The following is a 15,433-nucleotide window of genomic DNA, read 5'->3' as shown; positions in this document are numbered from 1 at the left end:
GGCTGGCTGCCTGCTGCTTTCTAGGTAGTCCCTCATAATATGGTCCTATGTCCTCTGTCTTAGGTAAAATCTAATCCTTGACATTGCAAACGATTTGTGTTCGTTCTCGTTATGTGATCCGTGCCTGTGAGATGCCAGCCGCACAACTCATCATGACCAAGACAGCTGAAATTATGCTGTGCTACAGAAGATACTGATTTAGTCACTATTATTGTTTTTTCTAATATATGGGAAGTCAACCATACGTTAATTATTTTTCTTCAGAACAGCCCCATTAAAATTTACATTGGTGTTACTAGTGGCTAGAAAATCTCTTTCAGTCATGTGAAAACGCTGTGTAACCAGCAGACCTCATGATCCTGTGCTTGGGATGTAAATCCTTCAAAAGCTGGTGTGCCAGAGCATGCCTTTCTTTCCTAAGTGAAAGATGGGACTCTTTAGTCTTCCATATTTATGATTAATCTTGATTAGTTACACATATTTTAAATTTCACAGTTTGTGGACAGCCAGTTTCCCTTTACCTGAACCCACAGAGGAATCTAATGCAGGAGGACTGTAATATGATATTTTAAGGTTGCAGTGGGGACGGTGGTTAAAGAACCTAGGCCTTCGCTCTTGATGAAGTTGTGAGATGTCTGCCTCTAAACCCCCATATTCTGAATTATAAAATCTGTACAACGCTTTCAATATTTAGTCCTCTGTGTTTTAGGGAGGCTTAAGCTGAAAAATCCAACCCACCTGGGATCTAAAGGAATACTGGAAAGATTTTTTTCTTTTAAATGTTGAATGTCTTCATGTGCAGAAAGGGAGTATTATCTAACGGATTGGGATCATTTTAAAATATCATATGCCAGCACTGCATGAATAAATTTGACAATTTGGGGCTTAATCGGGTAATGCAATTGCATTCACAGACACTTCAACATTATGGCGACAATTAATGCATGTAAACTTGCTGGATTTTTGTGTGTAGTTATAGTATTTAAGAATCTCATTTGTAATGAATTAGTCTCCTTTTCTTCTAATTCAGAATGCCAAGCAAATTTTGATATCTTTCTGTAAGTGTTTCTGGTTTTAAAAAGCCCTGTAACTGTTACATTTGCTCAGCGTAATGTTAGGCAGCGTGGGGGGAGCCCAGGAGCATTCTGGCTTTACAAGGATCTGAGTGTGTCACCCACTAGACAGAAAAAACCTTAGTCCTTAAAAACTCTTGGGACACACTGCAGAAATATATGAATACTTTCTAAAGATGATCATCTCCTTCTACTCCCTTTTGTCCCCCTCATCCCCAAAACTCAAAACCATCCGAACAAAACCTTGCAAGAATCCTCAGTAGGTTAAAATATGCGTCTCAAAGCAAAGCAAGAGAGGTGCCATTGATAGCAATCTAAGCTTAAAAATCAAGACTCAGACCCCCAAATTAGAAGATTTTAAGAATAAGGAAGGCTTTTTTTCCTAATCTTCATGCATTTTAATTTCCCATGACTTCTCTCACTGTGCATGTGAGGGTGTAGGAAATAATTTGATATTGAAAAGTGCACCTTTAATTCACAGCCTTCTCTGCTTTCTCTAGCTGAGACGGTTTCCTTTTGCTTACCCTAAAACAAGGACGACTGCTCCATGCTTATCACTGTCCTGCTGCTTCCTTCCTATTTCACCACCTGGTCCCCTGGAGTCCCTGCTGAAGTAGGACTATTAAATGCTAATGTACAAAATCCCAAGCCCCAAAATGCTTTTCCTAGCTTTCAAGTTACTCATTTCAGTTGGACAAAAATGTATTATTTTTGCAGTTTCTTTCAATTTTCCATTATCTTTTTCAATAATAATCCAAGCTTGTGGCAGGACTTCATATCAGGCAGTTTTGGTTTCCTAAAAGTGAGCGCACTGAATCAATGACCTCAAAAACTTCTGGTTCCTAATGCTGAGTGTTACAGCGCATGATACTAAACTAGAGCTGAATTACTCTTAATAGAGAAAACTGTGACCTGCTATGAAAGAGCCTGAAATAAAGGGACTGAAAACAGGTCTGCCCCCCTGCAGATGGTCTTCTTAGGATAGTCTTTTCCTTTTGGTCATTCTTTCCAGCCTGCAGCTCTCAAGATTAGCCACAGATGCTATGAAATCCTCACTGGAAGATCTCCATGAGCAAAGTCCCTTTCTTTTTGTTACCTCTGGAGCCTTGCTGCGAGTTTGCTCCCCACTCATCTCTGCAGGAATGGCCGTCTCTCTCTCCCTTTCCTACCCATCCTCGAGAAACTCCCTGTGTCTGAACATACTCCATCGTTAAATCATCCCTCTCTCCAGATACTTCCATATAAGTGCAGAAATCTGCAGCAGGAAATTATGTAGCCTTCATGGCTGCTGCCTGGCCACACATCTTCTAACAAAGCAAAGCAAAACAGGACAAAGAAATCAAGTAGTTACTCTGCTGTAAAGCTGTGAAAGTATTTTCATGTTATAGCATCTTTGCTATGTTGACAGTCCCGCTAACTGGTGCAAAAAGCCATCCTTCAAGCTGAGCTTTATGGAGTCCTTACAAGTGATTATTTTTCAATGGTTGATTCTCACCCATTTAGTTAAAACAGAAATATAATATTTCCTCTCCATTTTTTTCATAATTATTTCAACATCGTAAATCAGTGAAAAATTATAGCAAGGTTAGCTTTTGGTTAAAATATCATCATGAGAAATAGCTGTCTGAGTTAAGTATAATACGACCAATTTCCTACTGATAATTTCCTAAAAATAATTAAAAAATATTCCTTCCACTTCTTCCTTGATCTGCCCCTCTGTGTGGGGCCTGGAAAATGCTTTAATCAGCTTTTCCATTCCTCTGTCTCATCATACCCCAGTCTTGGTATTTGTTTTTTGTTTTTTCTTTGCTTAGACATCAAGCGGAAAAGAAGCCCAAGGGCAGCAGCAGAGACGTTGTTGCTGGGTTTGCGTACAGAGCTCTGCCCAGGTTGCCCAGAAAACTGCAGGATAAAAGGAGCTTCTTACATCTTTAGGGCCTTCTGGTAGGCAGTGTCTTCTTCCTCCTGGTCATTTTGGAGGTGATAAAATGCTGCTTCATGTGAGACCCTTCCCCATCTGCTCCTTTTCCTACCTCTGCCCGCTGCCCCTGTCGTGTACCTGCACCCCTGCGGTCCATAGACCTGCCTTTTGGCCCCCAGTGCCTTCCTGCTGATTATCTTCCATCTTTTACGGCATCTCAGGCCACTCTTTGAACACCAACCCGCAGCAGCATGTGTCCAACCCCTTTCAACTATAACGCGGTAGCCAGTTTTCCTCTCGGCATACGTTCAGACAAATTAAAAGCGGTGTGTTGCTTTTACTAAGGCAACCTCGGTTTCAGGTGCAGGTAGACTGCGGGGACACAGCTCCCACTTTATTGCCTCAGCTCTATCGCCAGGAGTGGGAATTACCAGCTGTATCGGTTAAAGGGTAATTCATGGTTTATGTCTCGTATTATCTTAAGACAAGAGAGAAGAAAAAAATCTCAAATGTATAAGCATTTAGAAGGATTGCATGTGGTAAAATTCTAATATTTGCCTTCTCTTAACTCCTTTGACAAAGGAAAGAAGGTAGGAAAATAGTAGTTTGGGTTCTGATTTGGAAAGTTCATTGGAGAAGGGGAAGAAATCAAGGAGAAATGTGAATAATTCAGAATCAGTGGTGTAAGCTATGGGCTGTTGATCATTATTTTGTTATGCAGACATGGATTTCCATTAATATTCCTTCTTTTGAAAAACAGAAATCCTGTCTGCTGTTGTATGCTTAATTGAGCACTTGAGGCAAAAAAACACCCACAACAACAAAAAAAACCAACCAAAAAACCCTATGGCATGCAGATCTATTTTTCAGATGATGGTATTCTTTTAAAATCTTTTTTAGAAAAGTTGTCCCCTGCTATACGTCCTAAAAACATTCTCTGAACTCTCAGACCTCTCCATGAAGTGGGTAGAAGAGGTTTAGGCAGCATTACAGAGTGAGACTGCTGGGGGAAAAGTGGAGTTGCAATGGGTTATAGAAAGCTAGTGTTACACTTGAAAGCACCTTCTTGAGAAAGTATTATATATATATATATATTTTTTTTTTTTTTTAAGACCATCTAATATTCCCTGGAGAGGAAAACCAAATCCACAATTAAATTGAATAGTCATTCTTTAAGAAGACTTCTGTTATTTGCGGCTTAAGTGTAACAGAAAACAGAGTATAGTAACACAGACTCCCAGCAAGATTTTTTAGCTATAAAATGTCAAAGCCGCTTCAAAATTTAAAACTAAACTATTGCACAGCTTTAAAAATGAGTGTCATAACTTTAGGAGAACACTGTTACCCTACTCCTTGTAGATCAACATGTGGCAAGATTATTTCAGTGGAAATATGTGCCTACAGGCTATTTACTTTTTGTGTTTTGTTTAACACCACTTGGCATCTGAGATCAAGAAAGCTTAAACCAATTATAAGTAGCTGGTGCAGCAAAAATCATGATTGATACAGTTACAACACAGGGTCGATTCTTCTGGTAATGTTACTTTATTAAGGAGTGGAGCAAGGGGGAGAAGGGGACATCAGGCATATGACTTCATAGCACCGAATTAACACAGTACTCTGACCACATACAGATGTTTCCTCCCTCAATGCAATCAGTGCAAGATGCACTGATTGCAGCTTGCAGACCTCGGAGAAGAGACGGCTGTGCTGTTGTTGCTAAGCCTATTTCCCTCTTCCCTTTGGCTTATTGGATTCTTTTACACAGTGGAATGATAGGAATTTAAAAATGAAGAAGTGCTGTTGAGTCATCTAGTCCATCTTGCAGCTAATGCAGGATTGTTCTCTGCGGATCTTCATCCAGTTGGCTTTAGATGTGATTGGACTTCAGCCAAGTTCCTTTGGAAGATTATTCTACAATAGAATACATTTCATTATTAGGAATTTTTTCCCTGTCAGCCTAAATTTTACTTTGCTCTGTATAATCACATTACTCTTACCTATAGTCTCCTGTAAATCCGTATTTAAAAAAAATCCTTAGTGTGTGCATCCTTCCAGAGCTTGTAGATAATTATCATATTTCTCTTTCAATAGTACCTTTAGTCAAGCTATACGTACTTAGTTATTGTAATATTTTCCCATAAATCAGTCTTCCTGGATTAGCAATGACTTTATTGCTGCTATCATTGAGCCAAATCTCAAATTCATCTATTTAAAATTCAACGAGAAAAGGCTGGACTGAATAAAGACTTACAGATCATGGTGTCATTGAAAACCCATCCTTTGAACCCTGGTTTGTGACATTCAGATCTGTCTGAATGCCAGCTCTCCTGAGGCAGACTTCAGCAGTAAGATTTGTCTCAACTACCTTATCTACAGCGTAAGTGCCTACATCAAAGCTACTCTCCCTAGATTCCTTTTATGATCATTGGACCCTATAGTTGGGTGCAATTCATCTAAGCTATTTTAGATATCCACATTAGGATTAGAGGAATTGAGCCCTAGAGGCACCTATTTGTCTCTCTCAGTTAAGGGTAGCCCAAGGTGATGAGCTCATATATCGACATCTGCAGTTGGTGAGACAAATCCCCCCTAGGTGCTGAAGGCTTGGAGATCGATACAGAGCAGCTGTGCTGGAGGGCCACCTGATTTACGTCAATCAGTCCCTCTGTCCTGGACCTCAGACTTCCTTGGTTATTTAAAGGTAGGATCTATTGAATTTTCAGACATCATGGTTCAAGAAGTGAGAAGTCTTTGTTCTCTCCATGGCAATGCCGCCACAGCTTGGAGATAGCAATGAGCTGCTTTGGCACTCACAGAGGCTCGATGCATGGTGTGTCCTGAGACCATTCCTAACACACTTGAATGGCATTGAATTCAACACAAAAGTGTGATGGTTACATTGAGAAATAGGGGGGTGGATAAAATTGCCTTTTGCATAGACATAGAGTCATAGAATCAGAATATCTCAAACTGGAAGGGACCCATAAAGATCATCAAGTCCAACTCCCTGGTCCTCGCAGGACTACCTAAAACATAGGAATTAATCATAGAATCATAGAACAGTTTGGGTTGGAAGGGACCTTTAAAGGTCATCTAGTCCAACCCCCCTGCAATGAGCAGGGACATCTTCAACTAGATCAGGTTGCTCAGAGCCCCGTCCAACCTGACCTTGAATGTTTTCAGGGTTGGGACATCTACCACCTCTCAAACCATATGACTAAGAGCATCGTCCAGGCACTCCTTGAACTCTGACAGGCTTGGTGCCGTGCCACTTCCCTGGGGAGCCTGTTCCAGTGACCGACCACCCTCTCAGTGAAGACCCTTTTCCTAATGTCCAATCTGAACTGAAGCAGGTGCAGCATTTACCTAGACAGTAGGAGGTCTAGATGCCAGATACATTGGTTTTCAAGTCTCTTTGGGCTGGAGGAAGTCTATGGTCAACATCTTTCACTTTCCAAGGCCTCTAAAAAGATATCTCTTACAATCACAGATGCCTACTGCTCTCCCCTCCTCTATTAGGTATTTGTTCTCCACTGACAGCTTAGTGCTTACAATCCTCACTGCAGCCCTAGGCAGATGCCTGCTCAGATGCAATTCTTGGCTCTTGGCTAGCCATAGGTTATAGTTTGCTCTCCATGGAGGTATAATCATTCATGGTTTATACTGGAGTAACTAGGAAAAGAAATCAGCGTCTGCTTTTTGTTCATTAGTAAAAAAATAAGTTAAATATATTTTCCCAGTGGATGGTTACCTTCTGTCAGACTTTCTGACAAAATATGCTAAGCCTCTATTCCCTATAATTTGTATATAATATCCAGGAAAAAACTTTGTTCTAAGTACCTTTGGAGGGCAAACACCAGGGAGGGAGGAGAGCTGTTGAAATTGAAGGATAATATCAGCACAAGATAATATGTTTATTAATTAGTCCTAAATGAATTTAGACTGAAAATTAAAAGAAATTTTTCAAACATCCCGAGAGGTGAAGTTCTGGAATAAACTCCCAATGGAATAGCTGAGTAGAAAACCAAAATAACTTGAAGACAGAATTTGGTAAATATAGGGAAGGTTTTGTAAGAATGCATAGAAGCATTTACAGAGGTTAAAAAAAAAAAATTAAGCATGCAATATGAAGTCATAGTGTTACCAAAGGGGCTAGAAAGGAGACTGGCCACTGCTTATGTGTTTGCACTATCATGTATTTCATGTTTAATCCAGCAGTTGGTGGATTCTGCTGTTTGCTGACAGATGCCAGAAGGTCCCAGTCTGAGAGGTCAGTGTAAGAAATTCCTTGCTGTTGCCAGACCCTTGGAGTTGGGGATGTCAGCTGCCTTCCCAAGAAACATTTTGGACATCAGTCTTGGTCTTTTGTTGGTGGTGTTAGGAAGGGATTGTGTGGTGTGCATGTGTCTCTCTGGAACGGACCCTGTGTGGACCTCGTGGACAAAGCAAGATCAGGAAACTAGACAAGACCCAGTTCGTCCTTCTGAGTAGTATATTCCTTCAATACTACAGCCCAAGCAGTGTACCCAGACTTTTCCCAGCTGAAGCCTGTGCTGAAAGCTTGCCAGGCAACGGGGTTCTGCTCCTGATTCACAGTAACTGGAACAAAATGCAGCTATTCTCATCATTCATACAGACACGCAACCCTCGGAGACTACAGGCCTGCCACAGCATACAGTGCTTCATCTTGACACTAGCAGACAGAGTACAGGGTTGTCTGTTGGGACATTTAACTTTGAAGCATCACCGTATTGGAGATGAGAAGGACTTGGAGGAGTGTGCGTTGGGCAGGTATTTTTAGCTACCTTTCCTCAAAATTGCTCTGCTTTCCCAATACTGTTTTATCATCACTGTGGTGAACTAGTTCTGCCACTAGCCTGTCTGCTAATAATCCTTATCTTGATAAGCTATTCCTCATTATTTCTGACTTTTAAGAGAATGACATCTTGGTGCCTGTCCTCCTCTTTTAGCAGGAGGCATGACTGACTGCTTAGAAAGTCTTCCTAGACTCCTCTCAAATTGTTTGATCCCGTCCCTTTTCACAGCTCCAGCTTCCGTATTTGCCTCTGAGACAAGAGAGAACGTTGGCCTTTCTTTTCTGTAATGCTAAAAATAATGTGAGCAAACACTTGTGAATTGCAGCTGGCCCCCATTACAGCAGGTGTCCATTTCAAGAAGGACGTGATGGTCCCCTTCTTTCTTCAGTGGGTTTTTTGACCCACCTGTGATTTCTGAGGCTGGACTTTACTGGTGGCTAGTTCTGAATGGTTCCTCCTTTTATGCAGGAATGAGGTATCATAATCTTCAGATATTGTGGTGCTAGATGTTATTTAAGGACTTTCCAGGACAACTGAATGTCATGGGCATGCTGAACTTACCCATGATGTCCTCAATAGGTCTTACTCTTGAAAAATATGATCTATATTCAACTTACTGGAACCCCTTTTTACATTCCTTGTGATTATCTGAACAGGGTTTTCCCAGCAGTTGTCGCTGTAGTTAAAGAATGGAATGGTTAGAGATGTATTGCATTCAGCTGCTGACCCAGTCTTTCACTGGGATGAAATAGTGCAGCTTAGTGCTTCTGCCTTTCCTTTAAAAGAAAAAAAAAAAAGTATGTATTTCCTTACAGAGTTTCCATTCCAACCTCTAGACTGCAATGGTGGCAGCACATTTCCGCATATCTCAGACCGTCTGTAGAGATGCAGCAAGGTAGCTTAGGCTCCGCGTTGTCAAACCAAAAGCAGTGGCCATGTTGTGTGCCTCTTCTGCCTGTATTGGTGCAGGTGAGGACCCTTTTCCTTCAGAAGTGCCTGCCACAGTAAAGTTGCTCAATACTTTGTACTTTCACAGAAATATTTCGGGTTGGGAGTCTTTGCACCTTGGATGCTACTTTTGAGACATACCTTAGAGCAGTGAGTCCTTTCTCGCATTTTCCCACAGGTCAGGGAAAGAGGGCATTTTCAGCCATTAGAAATTAGCTTTCTTTGAGTAGAAAAAGGTCTGCATTCTTACAAACCTCCTCATTGTTCTTTTTTCAACAGGGAACATGGATTTGTACTAGCTTGCCAAGAAGCTAAGCAAAGAAAGGATTTCACTTTCTAGTCTACTTCACTGTCAGTTCAGGATAGTCCCAGAACTGTTTGCTGTCATTGATTATGCTGCTGTCTGGTATAGGTACTTTGTCCGTAACAGTGATGGGTGAATACCCTCACTGCGATGGGTGGCAGGGATGTGGGACTGGGTGGACTGGCTTTGCTTCCCACCTATTTTGTTAAAGCAGTGCGCCCTGACTTTAAACACTGATGTCCCCGATGGAAAAAAAAAAACCCAAAGTAACAGGTTAAAAAAAATGTTTTATTGCATTATCACGTTGCACACTCCATTGCACACAGCGTGACTGTAATTTTGTCAATGATGGTGTGCAGGTTAATAAACTTTATTGCAGCTGTTTTATTAGACTGAAACTGAAATCTGTACAGGAGGCTCTTTTTTTACCCTGAAATCTATTAGATGTTGCATCTTAGGAGAGCTATAAGAAGATTGACTCCCAAGAATAATCTTTTCCTCCCTATTTCAGGGAAAAGTTAGAATGTTTAATTTCACTTACAATAATTTGTATGATTTCATATGGGCTCAGGAGATAAGAAAGGAGGTGTGAGATGGAACTTCCTTAATTTGCCTTTATGAACTACATCAACAGTGAATCTGTTGGCCTCAATGTACAGTCGAAAGGGGAGAAATTTTTCTGTACTTGTAGATTTATGTTAAAAAGAACAAATTTAAAATAGGGATGGTAGAGATGGAACCTGAAAGAGTTACTCTGAGAAATGAGGTATAATAAAGGAAGGCTTGGCATGTTCATTTATTCCCAGATTTCAGTCGTAGACTGAATGCGAAGCCGGATAACCCACCATCTTGCAAATTTGAATACAAAAAAATATGTAAAAATGAGAACAGCCTGCTTTGTTAAACATTGCTGTCTGGCATCTAAAAGTGATACAGAGTGTTAAAGATACCACTCCTTAATTGTCAGTGATACAAACCCAATTCTAGAAAAATGTTGTAAACGCTCACTCTGATGTATATTCATTTGCAGAGAAATAAAAACGTTTTCCACAGTGCCTGGCACATACTGAATATTCAGGGTAACAGAATGGAAGGGATTTTACAAGTTAATGCCTTTAAAATGAGGCGATCACAATACGTTTCTGACATGGTGTTTCAACCTGGACTCTTATTTTACAGTTTAGTTAATTCTCAGTGCAGAAACTGCGGTCCTGTGATGCAGAGATTTGAGAATCCTGCATTGAGTACTGCCCAACTTAGGCATTTTGCCTAAGGCACTGAGCAAGACTTGTGTCTAGCTTTGATAGTAACAGCAATTACTTCTGTAGTAACGTGAAACATATAATGGATGATATAAGATAAGAGTTGAAACTGTTTATTTATTAGGCTATTGTTTTGGGGAGGGGGAAATATTTCTTGTAAGAACCGGCTAGCGTTCACACTATATTCACATCAGGGATTTTTCTCCTAGCATAACATAACCAAGAACCACCCAAGAAAGTGTTACTTAGAGAGTGTTTGTTTGTTTTCCTTTTGTGGTCCCAGCACGAGAGTTCCTTTGATTTCCTATGAAAACTTGAATTCTGTAGAATGTGGTGGACACCCTCCAGCTGGAAAGTTGTAGGCCTAATAAATAGCATGTAAAAGAACTGGCCAACTGCACCCTGGACCTTGTCCATCACAGACACCAGAGGAATGTGACTGAAGGGAAGACGAAGAGGCCAGACAATTTGTGTTCTTATCTGTAGTCTGTGGATGAGTGCGAGTACTGAAGGTGTAAGGAGGTGGTCGAAAATTATAAATTATCAGGAATCAGTTTTGTGTTAGTACACATGATGGTCTGAGGACTTTTTTTCAAAGAGTGAGTAGTGCCTCTGCTAAAGAGTGCAGAAACAGTGATACAATCCATCTCAGCCCCAAGGCACCACTAGCTGTACCTAGGCTCCTCTGACAGATGTTTTCAGACAAAAAAAGGTCTTTTAAAGGAGATAATCATGGTACCTCATGGTGCTCTTTCTCTACTATTTAGGACCCACCTAGTCTTAAATAGTAAAGCCAAGATCCAGAAACTCTGCACCTGATAGTTTCTGAGGCGATTACTATGCTGTATTCTTTTCTATGTGTTTTTTTCCAAGCAGAAAATTAGAGAAGTTCTATTTATTTTTCCATAAATTCGTAAAGGGTGATTGTGGGTTTTAGCTTCTTCGACAAAATGCTGAAAATGCATTATTTCTTTTTAAAGTAAGTTGGTGAAAAGAACATTCAGTTATCAGGGGAAAGAAGCTCCAGAAAATGTTGGTTTTTTCATCGAAAATCATTTTAGCTCATAAGCCATTCTTTCCTTATCTTGATGAAAAGAAAATGATCAGATCGCTAGATCAATAATGTTGAAAATAGCAACAGCAGTGATCATCCCGGCTGCATGTTGTTTTCTGATGCGCTTTCAGATCTGAGCAGTTCAGCATGCTGTAAATATCAGCCTGACTTACTCTCAGGCTTCAACCTCACATCAAGCAATGGCGAAAAAAACAGGGGCTGTTTAAATGCAGCAAGGCTTGGAAACAACAATTTTTTTAAAATGTCAGCATGTCAAAACATTGAAGGAAAATACTGAAGTGTACCAGTGTGCTTCCAGTTTGTCTGTTGCTGAATGCTTTTTCTATTGAATAATCACATCTTCCAGGGTCTAAAGCGGTGGTTCATTGTATGTAATGCATTGCTGTCATGCCACCAGGCATTAAAAAAAACCCAGAGACTGAAATTATCTGGAGGAAACCAAATCACTTTATTTCAAAGACAAGTTAGATTGATCTATCTTACCATTCACTATAGATTTCATAAGCACGTTACTTGTTGAAGTGGTATCAGACATTTTGTATATTATAGCAATTTGCATATGTTCATTAAGCTGTGCTTTGTAAAGCTTTCTGACAGGGGCATTTGATGAATCCTTTCGTGAACTGCATTGTTTCTTTACGTGGAGCAATCTGTTAAATCATGCCTTTGTCCTTCAGTTTGTCAGAATCAGTAAATGAAGCAGATGTTAATAACTGTGGGAGGGTTTTGGGGGGGGGTTGGTGTTTGCAGAATTTGGATAACTGTGAAGGGCATGATGTGTTTGTAAAAGCGACAGCTGGTGTTATTAAAGATGGAAAGTGTGCTACAAGTAAAAACTTTCCCTGGCATCTTTTAGCAACTCTATGAGGCTTTTTGGAACTATCAGATGGGTGGCCACTTCTAAAATACAACACCGCTAATGCTATGCGCAGCAAATCTTGTGCTTACATACAATTGTTCTCACCTTTGGCTGCAAACGTTCTGTCACAGAGCGCTCTCAGCCATGCAATAATTCATAATGTTTCTCTATAAATATGTCATAAGAAATTCTCAGGTCAACAATCCCTTGAGACGTGTCTTTGAGCAGTATTGTTTCATGCATTACCGCGTTAGTAGAATTTTACACCCGGTTGGTGTTTTGAAGGTTACCTTTACAACACAAGTTTTGCTGGGCTTGACAGTTCAGCCCCTGGAATCTACTACCCGTCATGAAGGTCACTTGGCTGAAGATGTTAGAGCCAGGGAACAGCATGCATTTAGGTGGTTAACGTGCTTCAACCGATGGGTGGTAACTCCTGTCAAGGTGTGGTAACATGAGTGCTTGTAGTCAACTGTAGAGACCTTGCAAGTGAAAATAAAACCATGGCAGCCATAAAAGCCATAAGAGATGAGGGAGATAAGTAAGAGGGGAAAGCAAAGCATGGGGAATGAATGTATGTGGAAAAAGTGTTACAAGGCTAATTGATGGAGAAGGAAATGATGAAAAAAAAGAGGACAATACTGTAGGAAATAAAGGGTAAACTTTGGCCACGCTCTGATCTTGCAGATTTTTATTGGTATTGCCTAGTAAATAGATCCCACTCCTATTAGAGGTGATATCTGGCTGATTTTCACGCTAACTTTAATGGCATTCTCTTTGTGATTTCTGTATGCCTTATTGTGGAAGTCTTTTTTTGGGGAATTGAGTAAGAGACGCAAAGGGCAGAGATGTAGTGGTGTTACTTGTGCCTCTGTGATGGAATCTGAGCTTCTGAGCCTGGCTTGTCTGCAGTTGACATCAACAGCAGGAATGGCAACATAGCGCATAGTTTGTTGTAGTTTAACCCGGCAAGCAGCTAAACACCACACAGCCATTTGCTCACTCCCCCCCTGCCCCCAGTGGGATGGGGGAGAGGATCGGGAAAAAAAAAGAGTAAAATTTGTGGGTTGAGATAAAGACAGTTTAATAGGACAGAAAAGGAAGGGAAAATAATAGTAGTAATAATAATAATAATGATAAAAGAACATACAAAATAAGTGATGCACAATGCAATTGCTCACCACCCGCTGACCGATGCCCAGCCAGTCCCCGAGCAGCGGTCACCACTCCCCCCAGTTTATATGCTGAGCATGACGTCACATGGTATGGAATACCCCTTTGGCCAGTTTGGGTCAGCTGTCCTGGCTGTGCCCCCTCCCAGCTCCTTGTGCACCTCCAGCCTCCTCACTGGCAGGGCAGTATGAGAAGCTGAAAAGTCCTTGACTAGTGTTAAGCACTGCTCAGCAACAACTAAAACATCGGTGCATTATCAACTTTATCCTCATGCTAAATCCAAAACACAGCACTGTACCAGCTACTAGGAAGAAAATTAACTCTATCCCAGCCGAAACCAGGGCAAATAAATAAACCTAGAAGTTGTCGTGTTTATAGAGATTGCCTGAAAATATGTAGAGAAGACCACTGAGGGATTTCTGTAGTTGTTGTTCTTGCACATGAAAGTAGGCAGCAGCTACAAATCAACGAACTGTTGCTTTTGTAAGAAGAATTGGCAGAATCTTTCATGCAGTTGATGGATAAAAATTTCTACTGCTTCTGTTTCTCAGAGTGAGCCTTATCCTTCTGTCTGATTATCTTGCAAAAAATGAGCAGTGAAATAATTACCCATGCTGATATTTACATTTTGTCTCTCTGCTTGAAAATTAACAGCTCACAGAAGGGAACAGAGGGAGTCTAGGACTCCTTCGGTGGGCCGAGCCTTTGGAGAAGAAAATGCCTGCTCTTCAGCTGGAGCACATAGGTGCTCCCAGCCAGGTGACCATTGATGCATAATGGGTATAGGCTGTTCTGTAACTGATTTGTCTTAACTCTGCTGGGGTGATTCACTTTGCTTACGCTGGGAATCATGCGGTGGGTACCAGTGGTGCAGCTGCAGGCAAAAGCTCAGGCAAAACTGTGGGGAAAAGAAAGACTCAAGACTTTTTCTAATGTAGACTCTTAATTACTATTTTTTTAAAGAGCTGTGTCTGTCTAGCAGCACTGTGTGTAACAGTGTGTCCTGCTGCAGAATTCAGAGATGCTAATGGTGCCACAGAAATACTCAATACAGCATCTACTCATGATGGTGAAGCTGATATAGTTGTCAGAGAAGTCATTGTCCAGAACAAAGATCAGACCAAGTGCATTTGGACACATGAACTATTTTCTCTTCTTTTTTTTCTTCCTTTGTATCTTTCTTCGGTCTTCTGAGCCTGTTTCTTTCTCCCGATGCATCCTCTTTTTTGCTTTCTTAAGCACATTAGACTTATCAAATGCATTATGCTCAGGGTCACTGTGCGAGAATCACCAGGAAAATTTACAGACACTTTAGGACTAATTGTGATTAGGTGTTATTCATATGCTTACAAAAATGTACATCTAGAATTTCACACCTGTAGCAGAACTGCCATGTTCAGCATTTTTGGACAAGAAAGAGATAATGCACAGAATGATATCCTTGATTTTTCATGTGGTTTCCCTATTCATGCCACTGTCTTGCTGCAAACTAAAGGCAGGATATTGCTGAAATGTACATAGGGATAGTTGTGGTTTCCTAATACATTTATATTTTCTGCTATGCCACTGGCAGTTTTGCATATTCAATATGTTGGTTTTGTTCTTTCATTACGGACAGTTGTAGCAAAATTGCCATTTGAAAATTTGATGTGTTTTCAGTTTTTTCTACTAATTTTGAACTTGTATGTAGAAGTTGCCTAAGAATCTACACAGTATTATATATATCTTAAATATAATAGCCTATAAATTATCATACCATTGCTTTGATCACCCACAACGTTTCATGTGATGCACAACTTTAGAAGGACTAGCTCATAAACTCATTTCCAAATAGTAATTTTGCAATGTTTTTTTTCTTTTGTATGCTTAAGCCATATACTTTTAGTGACATTTAAAAAAATATATTATCTCCTTTTCAGATCTTGGACTCTGAACTTGAAGCAATTCTTGGTTATATGCTTCTTGAAACTTGGAGAATATCTGCAATAAATAGGTACG

General features: G+C 40.4%; 1 protein-coding gene across 1 annotated transcript in view; it reads left to right on the top strand.

The window, feature by feature from the left end:
* The window catches only part of ENOX1 (ecto-NOX disulfide-thiol exchanger 1), a 382,814-nt gene that overhangs the window by 58,587 nt on the left and 308,794 nt on the right, over positions 1 to 15,433 (top strand). Inside the window, exon 2 of the mRNA XM_076363460.1 lies at positions 15,355 to 15,428. The gene's annotated coding sequence lies outside the window, so the exon portion shown is untranslated. The remainder of the gene's footprint in view (positions 1 to 15,354; positions 15,429 to 15,433) is intronic.

The sequence above is a fragment of the Aptenodytes patagonicus genome, chromosome 1 (assembly GCF_965638725.1).
Source record: "Aptenodytes patagonicus chromosome 1, bAptPat1.pri.cur, whole genome shotgun sequence".
NCBI lineage: Eukaryota > Metazoa > Chordata > Aves > Sphenisciformes > Spheniscidae > Aptenodytes > Aptenodytes patagonicus.
The sequence above is the reverse complement of the archived record's forward strand: the minus strand, read 5'-3'. Positions and strand labels throughout refer to the sequence as shown.